The following is a 20,041-nucleotide window of genomic DNA, read 5'->3' as shown; positions in this document are numbered from 1 at the left end:
TTGTTGGGGACAAATGTTATTCATAGTCATGGAAGAGATAATGAAAAACGAATACTTGTTGCTTGTTTGCTACCCTTAGATAAGTATAATCCTTGAGGGTTTCACTCTCATCATCACAGCATGATTTAATAGCATTATCTGACAGAGAATTTGGAAGATATATAATTGGTCTGCTGAAAACCTTCGGGTCAGGCAATGTTTCTTACAAAGTCCAAGACAATTCATGACCAGTTCTTTGCAAAGCTCTATCCTACAAAGCTCTATCCTATTTACTCTGATATAAGTGAGAAATCACCATTGTCAGATGCATACCCTCAATGTTCTTTATTGGCCAATCACCACCTGCTAGGACACCTATACCTGGACTCTTGGCCCATTTCTTATGACATATGCAACGAAGCCTTTGCAACTTGGGATGTCATTCATGTGGTTGAAATTCCATGCCAGTGATGGGTGGTGAGTGTGTCTCTACCTGTTGATGAGCATGTTCATCTAGGCAAAGTGGGGAATACATGGCCAGATGCAACCTTTCGATTGACTCTAATAGGCTGAAGCCTGTATGGCAGGACACTTTCACTAATACTACAGAAGTGAAAATGTATCAGTGTTTGTCTAACAGATATGTACACTTGTGCACTAGATTACTGTGCACGTCTGTCTGCCTCATGAGACACAGGAAATTAATTTAGTGTTCTCCTGCTGTTTACACCTTGCATAGTGGAAATTCTTGAGCACAGTCTATACAAGTTTGGAGCATGTCACCCACCTGACCCAGTGAAAACAGGAAGCATTTCTTCCTGCTGTAACAATCAGTATGGGAAGTAGATAGATACCCCATGAAGGGGATTTGAAGATCACATTCAACTATCATTGATCTATGCAAGGAAAAGATCCTGAACGTCCTGACCCAAGCCTTGTGTCCCAACTCAGAGAACAGTCACTGCTCTCTTACCCAGTACCTACTACTTGGAATACTACAAGATAAGGCAGTTTGAATTACCTTTTTCATGGTTAGATCAGGGGATTCCCAAAAGCAAAAGAGAGCCCAACTTGGATCCCTTAAAGGTCACTGCATTCCTACAAGGTCATGCTTTATAATGTTTGAAGGCATATATCTGAAAGAGACCTAGCTATTACCATGAACTTTTCACTTCCCTGAAGGTGAAATTACTTGGTTAGAAGACAGCATCCTGGATCATTTAAATGCTAAACAGAAGAGAAGGACACGAGCAATGTGCTAATGCCTACCAGCATTGTCATACATATATTGCCCCAACTAATGCCTTCTGAGGCAGGACTCATGCTCTTCTAAAGTAGAGCACCTGTACCTTAAAGGATTCTATAGACAGGGAAACACTCCAGGGTGAATGAGGGCCTCTGCACTGGCCTATGAGAATAGTGGAGACTAGGCCCCCATTTCTGCCCTGTCATTTAGCCTGGGAATAATCGTAATCCCATTGAGCATGATTTTTATGTAATCACCTCTCTTCATGACATTGGTTTGTCATCATAGACCCCCATCCTCAGAATACATAGCTATACCTGAGAGTTGGACAAAAACCGTGCTGCTTACCAGCATGAAAAAGAACATCTAGAAGATAAGTCTCAGTGAGATTCTGACACATGTCAGTCAGCATTAGGCTCCTGCAAGGGATCATGCAGAATCAGTTCTCTTAGTCAAGGAAAATTTGGTGTCCCCAAAATGTCATGTCAGTGTCAGAAGAACTCAAATGCTCAGCTTCAGAACACGCAAACTCTCTAAACGATAGATGGGGACAATTGCTAATGCACGTCATGGAAGATATAATGTAAAATTTTAATGCTTGTTGCCTGTTTGCTACTGGTAGAAACATTTAACCCTTCAAATATTTTATCCTCATTCTCACTGCCTGCATTCATAGCATTAGATGACATAACACTGGGTAGGCATATTATTTGTCTTCTGAAAACATTTTTGCTTCTGATCAGGCACTCTGTCTTACAAGGTACAAGACCATTCATCTCCAGTTCTTTGCACAGCTCTATCCCAATTTCACTCTGCCATCACTGCCCACACACCATTGTAAGATACATATGCTCGATGTTTTTATACCCATTCACTGTGTGCTTAGGATACCTAAACTTGTACACTTGGCCCATTTCTTATCACATATGCAAAGGAAGCCATTGTACCTTGGGATGTCATTCATGTGTTTGAAATACTGTGCTACTGCTGTGTCGTGAGTTTGTCTCTACATATTGATGATCCTGTTCATCTAGGCAAAGGGGGTAATTCCTGGCCCGATGCACCCTTTTGAATTATGTCAATTAGGCTGAAGCCTGCATGGCAGGACAAGTTCACTAATCCTCAGGAAAGTAAACGTTATCTGTGTTTGTATAACTGATATGTACATTTGTGCAATAGATTACTGTTGGTGTCTGTCTGCCTCATGAACCCCAGAAATGTAACATAGGGATCTGCCTGCTGTTTAGGCCTTGCATAGTGGATATTCTTGAGCATTGTCTATACAAGTTTGGAGCATGTCTTCCTCCTGACCCAGGGAGAATATGAAGCTCTTGCTCTGTCACAGACAATCAGTATTATAGGTAGATAGATACTCCATGGCAAGGACCTGATGATGACATTCAACTATCAATGAGCTATACAAGGAAAAATCCTTAACTTCCCTTGTGTCCCACCTCCACGAACAGTCACTGCTCTGTTTCCCAGTACCTACTACTTGGAATTCTACAAGATAAGGCAGTTTGAATTACCACCCCTTTCTCATGGTATTAGGCCTATTGGATTCCCCAAATTAAGGAAGATCCCAAGATGTATGCCTTAAATGTCACTGCATTCCTAGAAGTTCATGTTTTCTAATGTTTGAAGGTAGATATCCAAAATAGACATAGGCACTTAACATGAACTTTCCACTTACCTGAAGGTTAAACGAGTGGGTTAGAAAACTGAATTCTGGATCACTGAAATGCAGAACAGAGGAAATGGAAATAGCAGAATGCTGAGTCTGGCCAGCATTGACATAATTAGATTGCCCTAACTGGTGACTTCTGAGGTAGGACACAAGCTCTCCTAAGGAAGAGCAACTGGATTTCACAGGATTCCTAAAGAAGAGCAGCTGGACCTCACAGGATGCCCCAGAGAGGGAACCACTCCTTGGTGAATTAGGGCTTGTTCACTGACCTAAAAATTTGTCCTGAGAAAGAATAGGCCCCATTTCTCCCCTGTCCTTTAGCCAGGGCCTGAACATAATACAATTGAGCATGATTTGTATGTCATCACCTCTCTTCATGACATTGATTTGTCATTATACATCCGGGTCCTCAGAAGTCATAGCTATGCTTGATAGTGGGTCACAAACAGTGATGATTACCAGGATTACAAACACCATTTAGAATATAAGTCTCATTGCCGGGCATTGGTGGTGCATGCCTTTAATCCCAGCACTCGGGAGGCAGAGGCAGGCATATCTCTGTGAGTTCGAGGCCAGGCTGGACCGACAGCCTCCAAAACAGAGAAACCCTGTCTTGTAAAACCAAAAAAAAAAAGAATGTAAGTCTCAGCGAGCATCAGACAAATGGTCAACCGGCATTATGCTCCTGCAAGATATCAAATAGATTCAGTTCTCATAGTCAAGGAAAATTTAGTGTCCCCAAAATGTCATGTCAGTATCAGAGGAATTGAAAAGCCCAGCTCCTGAAAACCCAAACTCTCTACACGATAGTTGGTGGCAATTGTCAATAAAATTTGTGGAAGAGACAATGAAAAATTTTAATGCTTGTTAATTTTTTGCTACTCATAGACATGTTTAAACTTTCAAATGATTAACCAACATCCTAACCACCTGCATTCATATCACTAGCTGATAGAACATTGCGTAGGCATACTTTAGGTCTGCTGAAAACAGTTTAGCTTCTGATCTGGCACTGTGTCTTACAAGGACCAAGACTATTCATATCCAGTTATTTGCACAAGTCTATCCCATTTCCCTCTAACATCACTTTCCAATCACCACTGTAAGATGCATAACTTTATGCTTCTTTATAGCCCATTAACTGTGTGATTAGGATACCTAAACCCGTACTCTTGACCCATTTCTTATCCCACATGCAACGTAAGCATTTGCAGCTTGGAGTGTCATTCATTTGTTTGAAATACCATGTCATTGATATGTTAGGAGTGGGTCTACACATGATGATGAGCCTGTGCATCTAGGCAAAAAGTGGAATACCCAGCCAGATGCATCCTGTCAAATTGTCTCATGTGGCCTGATGACTGAATGGCAGGACAAGTTCAATAATCCTAATGAAAGAAAATATATCTGTGTTTGCCTAACTGATATGTAATTTGTACACTAGAATACTGTGAGTCTACGTCTGCCTTATGAGCCCCAGAGAAGTAACCAAATTTTCTCCTTGCAGTTGATTGCCTGAAAGGTATACATTATTAAGTGACATCTTTGCATGATTGGAGCATGTCACGCTCCTGACACAGAAAGAACATGAAGCTCTCTCTCCAGCAAAAGCATAAGAGTTCAATAAACACAGCAAGGCAGGGACTTCAAGATCGCAATCACTTATCACTGAGCTGTGCAAGTAGAATCCCTGAACTTCCTGGCCTAAGGATTTTGAACCACTTCCCAGGCCAACTAGTCCTCTGTTTCTCAATACATATTATTTGAATTCCACAAGAATTGCAGTTTCAATTAGGGGCCTGGTCTCATGGGTTTATTGCTAGGTGATTCCCAAAATGAAAGGAGAGCACAAGTTTTGTGCTGAAAGTTTTTTGTATTCATAGAAGTTCATGAATTTCAACATTTGAATGAACATCTCCAGGATTGAGCCGGGCACTCAGGCTGATAATTCCACTTACATGAATGTCTCATGAATGGGGCACCATGTTGGCATCTGGGATCACTGAAATGCAGAAGAGAAGAGATGGAAATGAGAAGAGTGCTGATGCCTGGCATCCTTGCTACATGAAGAGTGCTAGAATTTCTTTCCGATGGAGGCTCAGTGCTCCTCTAAACAACAGCAACTGTACCTCACAGGATTCCTAAGAGAGGGAAATACTCCTGGGTGAATGAGGCCCTGTGCAATAGCCCAAGGGAACGGCCTGAAGAGACTAGGTCCTCGTTTTTCACCTTTCCTTTTGCTTGGGCCTCAGCAAAATCTCATTGAGCATCATTTTTATGTCATCAGCACTCTTCATGACATTTGTTTGTCATCATAAACCTGGGTCCTCAGAAGACATAGCTATACTTGATAGTGGGTCACAAACATTGGTGCTTACCAGGATGACAAAGATCATCTTGTAGGTAGAAATCTGCGAGCTTCAGACAAATGAGCATCTGGCATTTGGCTCCTGCATGGTATCAAGCGTAATCAGTTCTCTTACCCAAGGAAACATATTTGGGGGCCAAAACATCATGTCTATGTCTTTGGAATTGCAATACCCATCTTCAGAATTCCCAACCACTCAAGCATGATAATTGGGTCAATCGCTAATCAAAGCCATAGAAGAAATAATGAAAAATTTTCATGGTGGTTACCTGCTTGCCACCCCTAGCCACGTTTAACTCTTCAGTTTTTTTTCAACCTCATCCTCACTTCCTGAATTCATAGCATTGTGAAGGCAAATTATAGATCTGTTGAAAGAATTTTAGCATCTGATCATGCACTGTGTCATAAAATTTCCAACCTGCCATTTTTTGTTCTTTGACAAGTGCTAATCCATTTCCCTATCACCATAGTAAGATGGGTACATTCAAAGTTCTTAATTGTCCAAGCACTTCCAGTTTAGGATGCCTACACATGTTCTCTGAGGTCTTTTCAATGAAGAAGCACAGAATGATCAATAATATTTGATGACTACATCAGTGACTTCACAATGGAATTCCACCCTATGTGATCTAGAATTCTATTGTAATGAAATAGGATAAATAGATCCAGGATTACCTAAACAACCCTATAAAATAAAGGAACATCTGTAACTTCAAGCCCTATTACAGAGATATAGTCTTGAAAACTGATATGTATTGGCACAAAAATATACAGGTGGACCAATGGAATTTAATTGAACACCCTGAGATAAATTCACAAACCTCTGAACACATGATTTTGACAAAGAAGCTAAAATTATACAATAGAAAAAGAAAGCATCTTCAAAGAACAGTACTGATATAACTGGATATAGGCATGTGTAAGACTGTAGATATATCCATGTCTATTGCCTTGCACAAAACTTAAGTATAAATGGATCAAAGACCTCAACATAAATACAACCACAATGAAACTCTTAGAAGAGTAATTGGGAGATATCTTCAGTTAATTGGTACAGGAGAGAGCTTCCTGAATATAACACCTGTAGCAAAGGCTCTGATATTAACAATTAATAAACGGGGCCTCCTGAAACTAAGAAGTTTCTGTAAGGCAAAGGACACAGTCTGCAAGACTAAAAGACAGACCAGCAAATGGGAAAATGATATTAACTATACCCACATCATACAGAAGGCTGATCTACAATACTTAAAAAAACAGAAGACACAATTCCCCAAAATACCAAAGTATGCAAATTAAAACTGGGGTACAGAATTAAAAAGAGAATTCTCAATAGTAGAATCTTGAATGGCTGAGAGACACTTGAGAAAGTGCTCAACATCCTTAGCTAATAGATAAATGCAAATCAAGCAACTCTGAGAAATCATCTTATTCATGTCAGAATAGCTAAAAACAAGAACAATGATGACAATTTATGCAGGAGTTGATGGAAAGAGAGGATAACAATCTGTCACTGCTGGAGGGAGGCCAACTCATACACCCACTTTGGAAATCAGTATGAAGATTCCTCAGGAAAATGGGAATCAGTCTACCACAAGTCCCAGGGATTCCACTCTTAGGCTTATATCCAAAAGGTTCAAATTCATACAAAAAGGACATCTGTTCCATTATGATCATAACAGCACTATTTGTAATTGTCAGAACCTGGAAACGATCTATATGCCCCTCAATTGAATAATGGTTACAGAATATATGGTATGTTTACACAAATGGTCAGCGGGCATCAGGCTCCTGCAAAGGATCAAGAAGAATCTGTTCTCTTATCGATGGAAAATTTTGCATCACCAAAATGTCATGTCAGTGTCAGAGGAATCGCAATGTCCAGTTTTTGAACATCCATATGTTTGAGCATAATAATTGGGGGTATTTGTTAATCAAATCCTTGAAAGAGATAATGAAAATTTTAATAGTGGTTACATATTTGCCACACCTAGACAAGTATAACGCTTCACTTGTTTCACCCTCATCCACACTGCCTGCATTCATGGCATCAGCTTACTAACCATTGGGAAGGCATGTTACATGTTTGGAGAAAAGGTTTTAGCTTTTTTTTTATTTTTCAGTTTAAATTTAGATAAGAAACAAGGTTGCTTCACAAGTCAGCTCCAGGTCCCTCTCCCTTTCCCTCCCCTCGTCCTGTGCCCTTTCCCCAACCCCCCTTTACCCCTCATTTCCCCAGGGAGGGTGAGGCACTCCATAGTGGTGTCCATAGTCTGTCCTTTCATACAGGGCAGGGCCTAGACCCTTCCCCAAGAGTTCAGGGAGAGAGTGCACCTCACATTTTTGGATGGGAGTCCAAACTCAGTGTGTATACTTGGGATGGGTACTGATATGCTGCCCAAGCTGATCATGCACAGTGTCATAAAAGTTCCATCCTGTCATTTGCAGTTCGTAACAGCGCTGTCCTGTTTCTCTCTGAAATCAGAGACTAATCAGTATAGTAAGATGGGTATGTTCAAAGTTCTTAATTGTGCAAGTAGAGCCTTCTTAGGATGCCTACACACCTTCTCTTGGCACTTTCCTTATTACATGATCAAAGGAATCCTTTGAAGCATGATATGTCATTCATGTGGTTGAAATACCATGACACTGATTTGTGGTGAGTGGGTCTCCTCATGATGATGAGTCAGTGAATCTAGGCAAAGTGTGAAATGCCTGGACAGATGAAACATGCCTAATTGCCTCATATGGCCTGATGCCTGCAAGGCAGTGCAAGTTCACTAAAGTTAATGAAAGGAAACTTTTCTGTGTTTGTCTAACTGATATGTACTAGAACATTGTGAGTCTCATCCTGCCTTATGAGACCCAGAGATTTAACCAAGTGATTTCCATGCAGTTGAGGGGTTGCAAGGTGGACATTCTTAATTACCATATTTGCAATTTTGGAGCATGTCAACCTCCCGAGGCAGAGAGAACATGAAACTCTTTCTCGGCAGTAACAATCAGCAAGGTAGGTAGAAACAAACCCCAACGCAGGGATTTCAAGATCACATTCAGCTATTACTGAGCTGTGCAAGAGACAGGGCCTGTATGTCCTGTCCAACCCTTGTGTCCTACCTCCCTGAACAGTCACTGGTCTGTTTCTTAGTATCTACTACTTGGAATTCTACAAAACTCAGAAGGCATAGCTATATCTGAGAGGGGGAAACAATATGTGCTGATTACCAGGATGACAAAGTCTATCTAGAATGTAGATCTCAGCGTGCTTCAGACAAATGGTCAGCCTGCATTAGGCTCCTGAAAGGGATCAAGCAGAATCAGTTTTCTTAATCAAGGAAAATTTGAGGAGCCAAAAGTTTCAAATCAGTGTCAGCATACTTGCAAAGCACAGCTTCTATACATCTAAACACCCAAGCATGATAATTTGGGGCCTTTGCTAATTAATGCAATGAGAAGATAATGAAAATATTTAATGGTTGGTACCTCTTTGCCACCCCTAGACAAGTTTAACCTTTCACCCATTTCACCATCATCCTCACTGCCTGCATTCATAGCATTAGGTAACAGACCATTGAGAAGGCATATTATAGGTCAAGTGAAAACATTTTAGCTTCTGATCAGTCACTGTGTCTTGCAATGTCCAAGACCATTCATCTGCAGTTCTTTCCGTAGCTCTTTTCCATTCCATTCTGACATTACTTCATAATCACCAGAGTTGGATGAGTACTGTCAGCGTTCTTAATTGCAAAATTATTGCCTGCTTAAGTTCCATACTCCCATTCTCTTGGCATATTTCAATTGAGATGAGGCAGCCTTTTTGCAACTTGTGATGTCATACATATAATTGAAATTCCATAATTCCGATATAAGGAAAGTTTTGCTCCATATGATTATGAGCCTGTGGATCTGAGGCAAAAAGGGGAATGCCTGGCCAACTCCATTCTCAGGAATTGCCTAATGTTCCCTGAGGTCTGGATGATAGGACAAGTTCACTAATCCAAATGAAATTAAATGGCATCTGCTTTTGCCATCCTGATATGTCCATTAGTGCACAGGAACACTGTGAGTTTCCATCTGCCTTAGGAGACACAGAAAAGTAATCTAATGATGCCCCTGTAGTCTGGGGCCTGCATAATGGACATTCATGATGACACAAATAGTTGCATAAAAAGTTTTTGTAACATTTATTCTTGATAATTTGTCTGATCATGAGCCATCTGAGGTTCACATCATATTCCATTTTTCTGAAGAAGTAAACTGTTACCTCGTGCTTTAAGTATGGCTTTTGAGTGCTTTTTTGTAAATAGTATACATAGAGTCACCCATTTCACAGCTAAGAAAGTAAATCGTGAAACTCTGCTGGAACAATGTGACAGTTCACAGAAAAATAAATCAGAAATTTTGACTATTAAAATTTTCTCTCTGTTTCTTTGGAATATTCATACCAAATGGGTCCCCTTGTATTCCTCTGAATTCAGGAACAGGATCAGATGAGTAGGAATGACATTCTGGTAACTGAGAATTAATAAAGAAGAGATAGGAAATCATTGGAAGCATTAATATTTAAGATAGCATGTTTACCTTGGAACTGAAAGGTTATGATTGAGGTGGATAAAAGAGATATTATAAGATGCCATACAAACAGCTGGGGACTTTTCAATTAAAAAGCAGGATAAATGATATTTGGTCACTAAATCAGTGACTTCACAAGGAATTCCAGTCTATGTGACCTAGAATGCAAGTGGATTTTAAATGGGATAAATAGATCCAGGGTAGCCTAAACTACCCTATAAAATAAAAGAATTTCATGAGGCATCATCATCCCTAACTTCAAGCTCTACTACAGAGTTATAGTCTTGAAAACAGCTTGGTATTGGCACAAAAATAGACAGGTAGATCAATGGAATGGAATTAAAAACCCAAATTTTAACAAACACATGCTTAATCCCTTGATTTTTGACAAAGAATCTAAAATATATGATGGAAAAAGAAAGCATCTTCAACAAACGGTACTGGCATAACTGTATATAGGCATACAGAAGACTGCAGATAGATCTCTGTCTAGCACCTTGAAAAACACTTAAGTCCAAATCGGTCAAAGATGTCAACATAAATAAAACCACACAGAAAATCTTAGAAGAGAAAATGGGAGATAATCTTCAATGAATTGGTACAGGAGACTGCTTCCTGAATACAACACTAGTAGCACAGACACTGAAATCAACATTTAATGAATGGGACCTCCTGAAACTAAGAAGCTTTTGTAAGGCAAATGACACAGTTATCAAGACAAAAAGTCAGTCTACATGTTGGGGAAGTCCTGTTATTTGCCTGTGCATTTGTCAATAAAGTACTGTCTGGCCAGTAGAAAACCTAGATAGGAGGGACTAGGAGTCGAGGAGGATTCTGGGAAGGGGAAACACAAGAGAGTCAACATGTAACGCCATTGGGGGTAGGAAGCCTGGAACTATTCTCCGGTAAGAGACATACTTAGATTAACAATTATGGGGTAATTACTTAAGGCAGAGCTAGCCAGTAAGAGACAAGCAAGGCCAAAAGCTTCGTAATTAGTATAGCCTCCTTTGTGTTTATTTGGGACTCATGCAGATCTAGAACCAGGCGGGCAGGAAGGCTCCTCTCAAAGAAAAAGCTTCTCTTAACATAATGGTTGTCAGGAGTGGGATTGAATTTCCATGCAAAACAACAAAAGGTTTAAAGGAATTTTAGAAACAGAAGAACGGAGAGAAGCACAGAATTTTGGTAGCAGCATTTTCTCAGTTGTGATCTGTTTTGCTATCAACAAGCCGAGATTCACGTGGCTTGCTTACCGGAGTCTTCCTGACTCGGCATAAAAAGAAAAAAAAACCCAGCAAGGTTGTTTTAAGAGACTCTGCTAACAATTAAAAGGGGTGTACGTACAGCTGAAAGTGGCAGCTTTTGCTGGATGTCAGCATGGACTGAGGCGGTAGGCTGGAGTCATGCTTACGCCCGCCATCTTGACGGAACAACCGGCAGTTTAAAACAGCCGCGGTTTTACAGATAAGACACGTGGCCCGAAAAACATAAGGATTTACAGTAAAGTCAGACTTAGATGAACAAAACTTTTAAAGGTTTACAGTGTGCTTAAAAATATACATGAGATTGAGAGAGAAAATGAAATGACAAAGTGGTATATAAATACAAAAGCCGGCGTTGTGGTGGCGCATGCTGGTAAGATTTACTCCAGAGGCAGAGGCAGGCGGATTTCCAAAGAGAAATCCTGTCTCAAAGAAAAATAAATAAAAGTAAAATAAATAAAGTAATAATAGATAAATAAATAAGCCACGTAAAGATGGAAAATACACAGAGAGTCGGGATACTGTACGCTATTGTGTTTTTCAGTTTTTTGCTTGCTCAGGAAGGAACTGCTGCTAAAGTACACTTGATTATAAATGCTGCTTAATTAATCCAACTTCTATCTTTTAAAAATGCCTTGACTTCAAAATTTAAGTGTAAGGATATGTTACTTGGAAAAGGAGTTTTTATTTATGTTTCTACAGAAAATGAAAAGCTAAGGATTCCTTCCAGGCTTCTGTGGTTTCACGAACCAAGACCCCCGGAAGCAGTGGACCAGGTGTTCCAACGACTGAGACAGCTAAGATGATACAGCTTTACAGACCCCGAAAATACGGACTTATACAGGTTTCTGAGTTTTGTCATGATCCCCATGGTATAAACAGCGTCCCCTTCCAGCAGGAAGCAGTTTGGAATGAGCGACGTCCCAATTCCCATCTTGTTTATAAATCTTTGTTTTCATTTAAATGGGATTGTTTATAATTGGCTAATGATCACAGCCAATTTTTTTAATGGTAAAAAGGGGAATTATGGTATGGGTATTGCTTTTCATTTATTGATACAAATTCAAGGTCAATTTTGTGATGTTTATATTTCTCCTCTTGATTAAGCATTGTGCTTATACTGATCTTCTAAAATGTAATGCATAATTGAATACAGACTATAGATAGTTACTTATAATAGAATTTATAGTTAGGTAAGTTAGGCTTTCTAGATATACAGAAATATATTTGAGACAGATAGACAGTCTTCAAACCTCTGAAAGACCTTCAGAACATGGCATTTAAAATGGTCTAGGGTTTTTTTGACAATGAGAAATGTCTGCTCCTGGCAGCACCAATTATATCTGAGAGGAAGATGGCATCGAAGAAACTTGTTATGGAGTTTGCTTTCAACATGGCAAGATTAGCCATTTGGGCAAGAAACTGCTCTTGCCTAGACTGTTTGACTGCTGTTGTATAAACTGGACATGCAGGACCCACAGGAAAGTGACTACTGAACTCAGTCGTACAAGGTTCCTGCTTCATGAAGAGTCTACGAGACTTTCTGCAGGACAAAGAAAAATGACTGACAGACTGCCAACGCAGATGGACAGTTTGAAATTTCCTGCTTTGCTGAGAAGTGTTCCAGACACATTGTGGCCTATGGGCTGAAGATGGATGCCCCAACGTTACAGAGGAACTTCGGGTGACTGTCCAGGCAGTAAGATGTCTCTGTCAATCCTAATGTTTATATATTATCCTTCTGTGGTCTTTGATGGAGTTGAAGACAGATAGTTATAATTATAGTTTTCCTTAGTTATGATAAAAGATAAGCTACATAGAACTTGGGACTCACAAGGATGGGATGAATGATATTTTCTTTAAATCTTGCTAAAATATTGTAACTATGTTCTTATTTGATAACTGTTCTGTCATATACAATTTGACTATGATAAAATTAAGACCTTTCTTTTGTTTAAACAGAAAAGAGGAGATGTTGGGGAAGTCCTGTTATTTGCCTGTGCATTTGTCAATAAAGTACTGTCTGGCCAATAGAAAACCTAGATAGGAGGGACTAGGAGTCGAAGAGGATTCTGGGAATGGGAAACACAAGAGAGTCAACATGTAACGCCATTGGGGGTAGGAAGCCTGGAACTATTCTCCGGTAAGAGACATACTTAGATTAACAATTATGGGGTAATTACTTAAGGCAGAGCTAGCCAGTAAGAGACAAGCAAGGCCAACAGCTTCATAATTAATATAGCCTCCTGTGTGTTTATTTGGGACTCATGCAGATCTAGAACCAGGCGGGCGGGAAGGCTCCTCTCAAAGAAAAAGCTTCTCTTAACATCTACAGAATGGGAAAAGATATTCACTATCCCCACATCTGACAGAGGACTGATCTCCAAAATTTACAAAGAACTCAAGAAGCAAGTCTCCAAAACAGCAAAGGATCCAATTAAAAGATGATGTACACAACTAAATAGAATAATATCATTAGTGGAGTCTAAAATGGCTGAAGACAATTGAGAAAGTGCACAACATCCTAAGCCATCAGGGAAATGCAAATCAAACAACACTGAGATACCATCATACTCCTGTCAGAATGGCAAAAATAAAAAACACTGAAAACAATTTATGCTGGAGAGGATGTGGAGATCAGGGAACACTCCTCCACTGCTGTTGGGAGTGACAAATTATACACCTACTTTGGAAATCAATTTGGAGATTCCTCAAGATATTGGGAATCAGTCACCCAAAGATCCACCAATTCCACTCTCAGGCATATATCCAAAATATCCAAATTCATACAACAGGGGCATCAGTTACACTGTGTTCATAACAGCATTATTTGTAATAGCCAGAATCAGGAAAAAACCTAGATGCACCTCAACTGAAGAGTGAGTAGATAAAATATGGTACATTTACACAATGGAGTACTACTCAGCAGAAAAAATGGAATCTTGAATTTTGCATGCAAATGATGGCACTAGAAGAAGCCATCCTGATTTAGGTAACCCAGTCAAAAAAAGGCAAATATGTCATGGACTCATTCATGTATGGATTATAGATATGGATAACAATAGTGCCTGTCTGCAATTCCACTGACAGGGTGTCTGTGAACAAGGAAAGAACCCAAGTTAGATATGCATGCTACCCCAGAGAAGAGGAATGATGCAAGATCTCCTAAACATATTGGGAACATGGTGGGAGGTTGGGGGAGTGGGTTTTGTGTATAAGAGAATGGGAAAAGTGGAGGAGAGAGTAGGTCATGGGGGAACAGGAAGTTTGAGTGGGGGATAGAATTGAGTGAGTACAGGATGAGAAATACAATAATAGAGGGAGTCATAGGTTTGGAGATGATTCTGGCACCCATGAAACATCTAGCAATCTGAAAGAATGACACCAACTGGCAAACTAAGCAATAGTAGAGAGACAACCTTAAATGCACATTCCTGATGATGAACTTGACCTCTACCTTATATGCCATCCTGTTACCTTCATCCAGTGACTGATGGAAGCAGAGTCAAACTTCCACAGTCAAACACTGAACTGAATCCATGGAAACCAGCGACAAAGAGAGAGGAGCAATGAGCAAATTGGCAAAGATTGGGCTGGCGAAACCAGCAGAGTCAGGATGGAATTGTGTCCTGACTGATATTTCTAGCCTGAACTGCTATAGGAAGTGGTCCTTAAACACAGACAGGATATGGTTTCTATAACAAAGATGTGTTTGTTGTGTCTTCTTCTATACATGACTATAAAATTACATTGAGAATGTATTAATAGAAAGAATAAGAAATTTTCTTATGTTTTTATGTCAGTATTAAGATAATTCATGAAAGGGACTAGTTCTTTGGTGTGTATGATCACGGGGTTTATTCCTTAGCGTGGTGCTGTATCCTTGCACATTAATAGCATTCAAGATGCCCGTCCTATCATAGATATTTTCAAGAATATTTGGCCATGGCACTTGTAAATGAGAGGGTACGCATCTTTTCTCTGAAAAAAAGGCATTTTCTATAATAACATGACAATTGCACAGCAACCATGAATTCCCTTCATGGATTCTGTGTGAGAACTGTGTATGTTAGCACTAGGCTAGGACAAGTTTATCCATTCAGTTTCTTTTCATTAAATATTTTTATTTACAGTTATCCATTCAACAAATGTCAGCACACCTAAAGACTTCCTGTTATGGTATCTCAGTGAAACATAAATGAAAAGTTTTTTCATCTTCATTTGTATGGTTCCCAATTATTGTGACTGTAGGATTTAAGGTTTATTAGCTTTACATTAGAAAAAACTGAGTACAGCTGCTCTGTCTTAAAGGTCTGTCTTCTGCTCTGTCTTACCATGCTGTCTTCTTATGAGAGTGTTCTCAGAAGGCATGGGACTGAGTGATGTGTTTTGTGCAAGTTGGGATTGTATCCTTTTGCATCCTATAAGATGTCTGAGTGCAATGTGCTCCTCATTAAATTCAAACATGAAAAAAATAACCTGAAAGTCATTCTTCCAAAGTTGGGTGTCAAAAACTGCTCTTGTGATGTGGAACTCATCATCAAAAAAGTACAATTTACTCCATGTGATACCATGATAGTAAGATGCTCATGCTCTATTACAGCAATTAAATACACAGTTTAACTTTCCTCCTGTATCAGATATGAATCACAGACAAGATCTTAGTGGTAGAAAATATATTGTAAGGCACAGAAAATAGATTGATTGCAAACGTACAGGCTCTAGAGAAACAGGATGCTAATGCCAAATCTACCAAGGAACCAAAAGTTCTACCCTTAAAATGGCTAACATATAAACCTGTCTTGGTAGGAAAATGGCCTATGACCTCTGAGAAGTTAGAAGCTTTGGAAAAATTAGTTCAGGAACATCTAATTGCTGAACATACAGAAGAATCAAATAGTCCATGGAATTTACCTGTATTTGTTATCAAAAAAGTCTTGGAATTTGATTTTGTTACTTATTTGAAAGCTATCCACTAGGTGAATCAACCTGTATTGGTAGGACAATGGCCTATGACCTCTGAGAAGTTAGAAGCTTTGGAAAGGTTTTTCATGAACAGCTAATTGCTGGATATACAGAAAAATCAAATAGTCCATGGAATTTACCAGTATTTGTTACCAAAAGAAGCCTTGGAATTTGAGATGGTTACTTTTCTGAAAGCTATCCACTAGGTGAATCAGCCTATGCAATCTTGTCAACCTGTGATACCACTACCTTCTCTAACAGATATGAATTGGCCAAATGTAGTTTTGGATTTAAAGTATTGCTTCTTCTTTATAGCGTTTCAAGAAAAACACAGAGAAAATTTCACTTATCATACATACCTATAATACTTATTAACCAGTACGGATAACTCAGTGGAAAATGTTGCTACAAGGAATGTTAAATAACCCGAATTTCTGCGAGTATTTTGTGCAAAATCCTTTGGCAATCATTCATAAACAATTTCCATAACCATTAATATATCATTATATGGACGACATATTATTGCCTGATTCAAATAAAGGTTCTTTGGGAAAGATGTTTGAAGCAGTAAACTTTGACCCACTGGGGATTACAAATTGCCCCAGACAAAATATGTAGAGGAAATTCCATTAATAATTTAGGTTATGCAATAGACTCACAGAAAATTACATGGCAGAATTTACAGATCAGAAGAGACCTTTAAGAGACTCTTAATCATCTTCAAAAAAATACTAGGAGAAATCTCTCAACAACAGACAATTATCACAGTAGAAGGGCAGGAGTTAAAACACCTGAAAATGACCTTAAATGAGACAAAGACCTAAATAGTTGACAAATACTATCAGCTGAGACTGAAAAAAAATTAGAATGGTTAGAAAAGAGAATATTAGAAGCACATTTGGACCATGTGGATCCAAAACTAAACTGCATTTGGTTATTTCACATTCTAGAGAATATACCTCAGGAATATCAATACACAGGGAGGACATACTAGAATGGGTATTTCTGCCACATAAACGGAAGAAGTATTTGAAAATGTATATAGAAAAGGTCTCTGATTTGATATTAAAAGATAAGTTAAGGCTTCGTCAACGGACTGGAAGAGACACAGCAGAAATTATTGAACCTTTAACTAATGAGGAAAATTCCTCCTAATGGAAGGAAAACAAATGCAGGAAATGGTTCACAGTAACTTTTTGGGAACAATTACTAATAATTATCCCAAAACAGAGATAATCAAATTCATAAAGAAAACAATCAGGATTCTTCCGCAATTTTTCAGAAAAGCGACTATGTCTGGAGTTCTTTCATTCTACACTGTTGCAAACAAATCGGGTAAGGCAGTTTCTAAATTAGGAAATATAAGGAAATTAGTTCAAAGCCATTACAACTCTGTACAAAGAGCAGAGTTGTACATCATCTCCTGTACTTAAAGACTTTACAAAGCCTCTCATTATAGTTATGGATTCTCAGTATTCAGAGATATTTGTCTTCCTCATTGAGACTGCAGAATTCATTCATGATGGTACAGAATTAACCTGATTAATTTTACAATTACAGAAAACTATCAGAAATAGAACTCATCTAATATATGTATAAGACACACCACATCCCATATGGTTGAGCCAGGTCCTCTAGTACAAGGCAAAGATAAGAATGATCCTTTAATAATAGAAAATGTGTTGGAAGCTTCAGACTTTCAAAAGAAACACTATGTTAACAGCAAAGTTTTAAAGAAGGATTTTTCTACCCCTTGGTAACAAGTCCAGGAGAATGTACGAAACTGCCCCACCTGCTTATTCTACAATTAAAGTCCATTAACAGCGAGCAGTAATCCCAAAGTTATTTGCAGAAATGAAATTTCGCAGACGGACTTTTTCACTTTCCAGAATTTGGCAGCCTGAAATATTTACACCACACCATAGACACGTTCTCAGGTTAACAATGGGTTACTGCCTCCAGCTCTGAAAAGGCTGATTCTGTTATCACACAACTCTTAGACTTTATGGCTGTAATGAGTATAAATGCACAAATAAAAGCTGACATTGCTCCAACAAACCTCTCCAGCAAATTGGAACCGTTTTCCAAATATTAAAATATAAAACATGTGTCTGGTGAAACTCACAATCCCAAAGGACAAGCAGTTGTTGAAAGATCTAACTGAACCTTAAAAGAAATGAGTCTAAAATCATCCAGGTTTTACAAAGACCCCCAGCACAGATTACATAATGTTTTATTAACATTGAACTTTGTTAATACTAATGAAAATAAAAAAACCTGCTGCAGAATGACATTGGACTTCAGAGAAAACTTCTGAACTGAACCATCCAGTGTATTTCAAAGTTGTTATGACCTCAGTCTGGAAACCAAGATATGCGTTACACTGTGGAAGATGTTTTGGCTTTGTTTCCACAGGAGAAGAAAAACTTTGGATTCCATCATATATATCAAGACTCGATCCAAAAAGAAGAAACCAGAAGAGGAGTTTTCTACACGGTCATATTCTACTATGGTTAAGTAGACCTCAAAAAAGAACAAGAAATGGTTTATTTATTGTCTTCAAAGAAAACTATCTCCAAACTGCAAAAGAAATAGTGGACATATGGATACCTGAAGAAGAATTGATAGCTATTCCAAGAACCATCAAACAAATAATAATTCACTGTGTGGAATAAAAGTCTAAGTCTCTTTAAATTGATTTTTTTATACTATCCATTTCTTTTTGTTTCTTAGTATGCTTTAGTCCCCATTCATTTACCTGAAGCTGGTTTTGGAGTTGAATTGGGTTTCCTACTCGTAATACAAGCTTATTGTTAAAATAAAATTCAGAATTTCTGAATTATATCAATATTATAGTGATAAAATACAGAAGAAATCAAAATTAGTGACTGTCATTTGTGTATACTCTGTTCCTTTTCAGAAAGTCTAATCTCCTTCATGTTAACTATCTTCTTTATTGTTGCCTTTCAAAGTAATCATACATATAATAGTTGAAAATTCCTTAGTTAACATAAATATTTGAGTTTTCCAGAGAACAAGGAACTTCCTAACACCAATCTTCAACTGCTCTGCAAGAGGGTACGGCTCCACTTTTTGGACTCCATCTGATTTGACTTGATACATCTGAACTGACCCACTTCATCGACTCCTCCTGACAACCTCCATCCTCAAACTGTCTTGGAACTGCATCAATCGACACAACACAAGAACAAGGAAATCATACAGTGCACCTCCTACAATCTGTCCAGAGCTTGAGCAAGATCTTCAATCAACAATAAAACTCCATTCCAGAAATTCAATCAACCATCTCGTGCCAAACTGAGACTGTCTAACCTACTTAATACTGTTGTCATCAGCCAATTTTAGCAGGGAGTAGATGTGAGTATTCCAAGCCCATGTTTCCTACGGTTGACTTTACTGGATATTTTCCCAGTGAGAACATAATGCTATTTCTGAGCAGTAACAATCAACAAGGTAGATCGAAAAACACCCCAAGGCGGGGATTTGAAGAACATATTCAGCAATCACTGAGCTGTGCAATGGACAGAGCCTGAATGTCCAGACTCAATCAATGTGTCCCACCTGCCTGAAAAATCACTGCTCTGTTTCCCAGTATCTACTACTTGGAATTCTACAAAACAAGGCAGTTTTGATCAACAGTCTTTTCTCATGGGCTTAGTCAAGGTGAACTCCCAAAAGGAAGGGAGAGCACAAGTTCATTGCCTTAACTGTCACTGATTTCCTAGAATTTCATGCTTTCTAATGTTTGAATGCAGGGATAGAAAAGATATGAAGCACTTAATATGATCTTTCCAGATACCTGAAGATGAAATGACTGGGGCACCAAGTGTGCATTCAGGATAACTGAAATGTAGAAGAAAAAGATGGACATGAGCAGAGTGCTAATGCCTTGCAACTTTGACATCCAGAGTTTGTCCCAACAAGTGCCTTCTGAGGCAGGA

The 20,041-nt window shown here is 38.8% G+C and overlaps 3 non-coding genes across 3 annotated transcripts; all 3 read right to left on the bottom strand.

Annotated features, from left to right (window-relative positions):
- Positions 1 to 1,438: 1,438 nt before the first annotated feature.
- Positions 1,439 to 1,517, bottom strand: LOC121135075. Its single transcript, XR_005872266.1, has one exon. It is a non-coding gene; the product is annotated as a small nucleolar RNA SNORD115 (small nucleolar RNA).
- A 1,719-nt stretch (positions 1,518 to 3,236) lies between these two features.
- On the bottom strand, positions 3,237 to 3,315 carry LOC121134818. Its single transcript, XR_005872027.1, has one exon. It is a non-coding gene; the product is annotated as a small nucleolar RNA SNORD115 (small nucleolar RNA).
- A 1,840-nt stretch (positions 3,316 to 5,155) lies between these two features.
- On the bottom strand, positions 5,156 to 5,234 carry LOC121134840. The gene has a single exon (XR_005872049.1). It is a non-coding gene; the product is annotated as a small nucleolar RNA SNORD115 (small nucleolar RNA).
- Positions 5,235 to 20,041: the final 14,807 nt, after the last annotated feature.

The sequence above is a fragment of the Mesocricetus auratus genome, unplaced genomic scaffold (assembly GCF_017639785.1).
Source record: "Mesocricetus auratus isolate SY011 unplaced genomic scaffold, BCM_Maur_2.0 Super-Scaffold_100030, whole genome shotgun sequence".
NCBI classification, from domain to species: domain Eukaryota; kingdom Metazoa; phylum Chordata; class Mammalia; order Rodentia; family Cricetidae; genus Mesocricetus; species Mesocricetus auratus.
The sequence above is the reverse complement of the archived record's forward strand: the minus strand, read 5'-3'. Positions and strand labels throughout refer to the sequence as shown.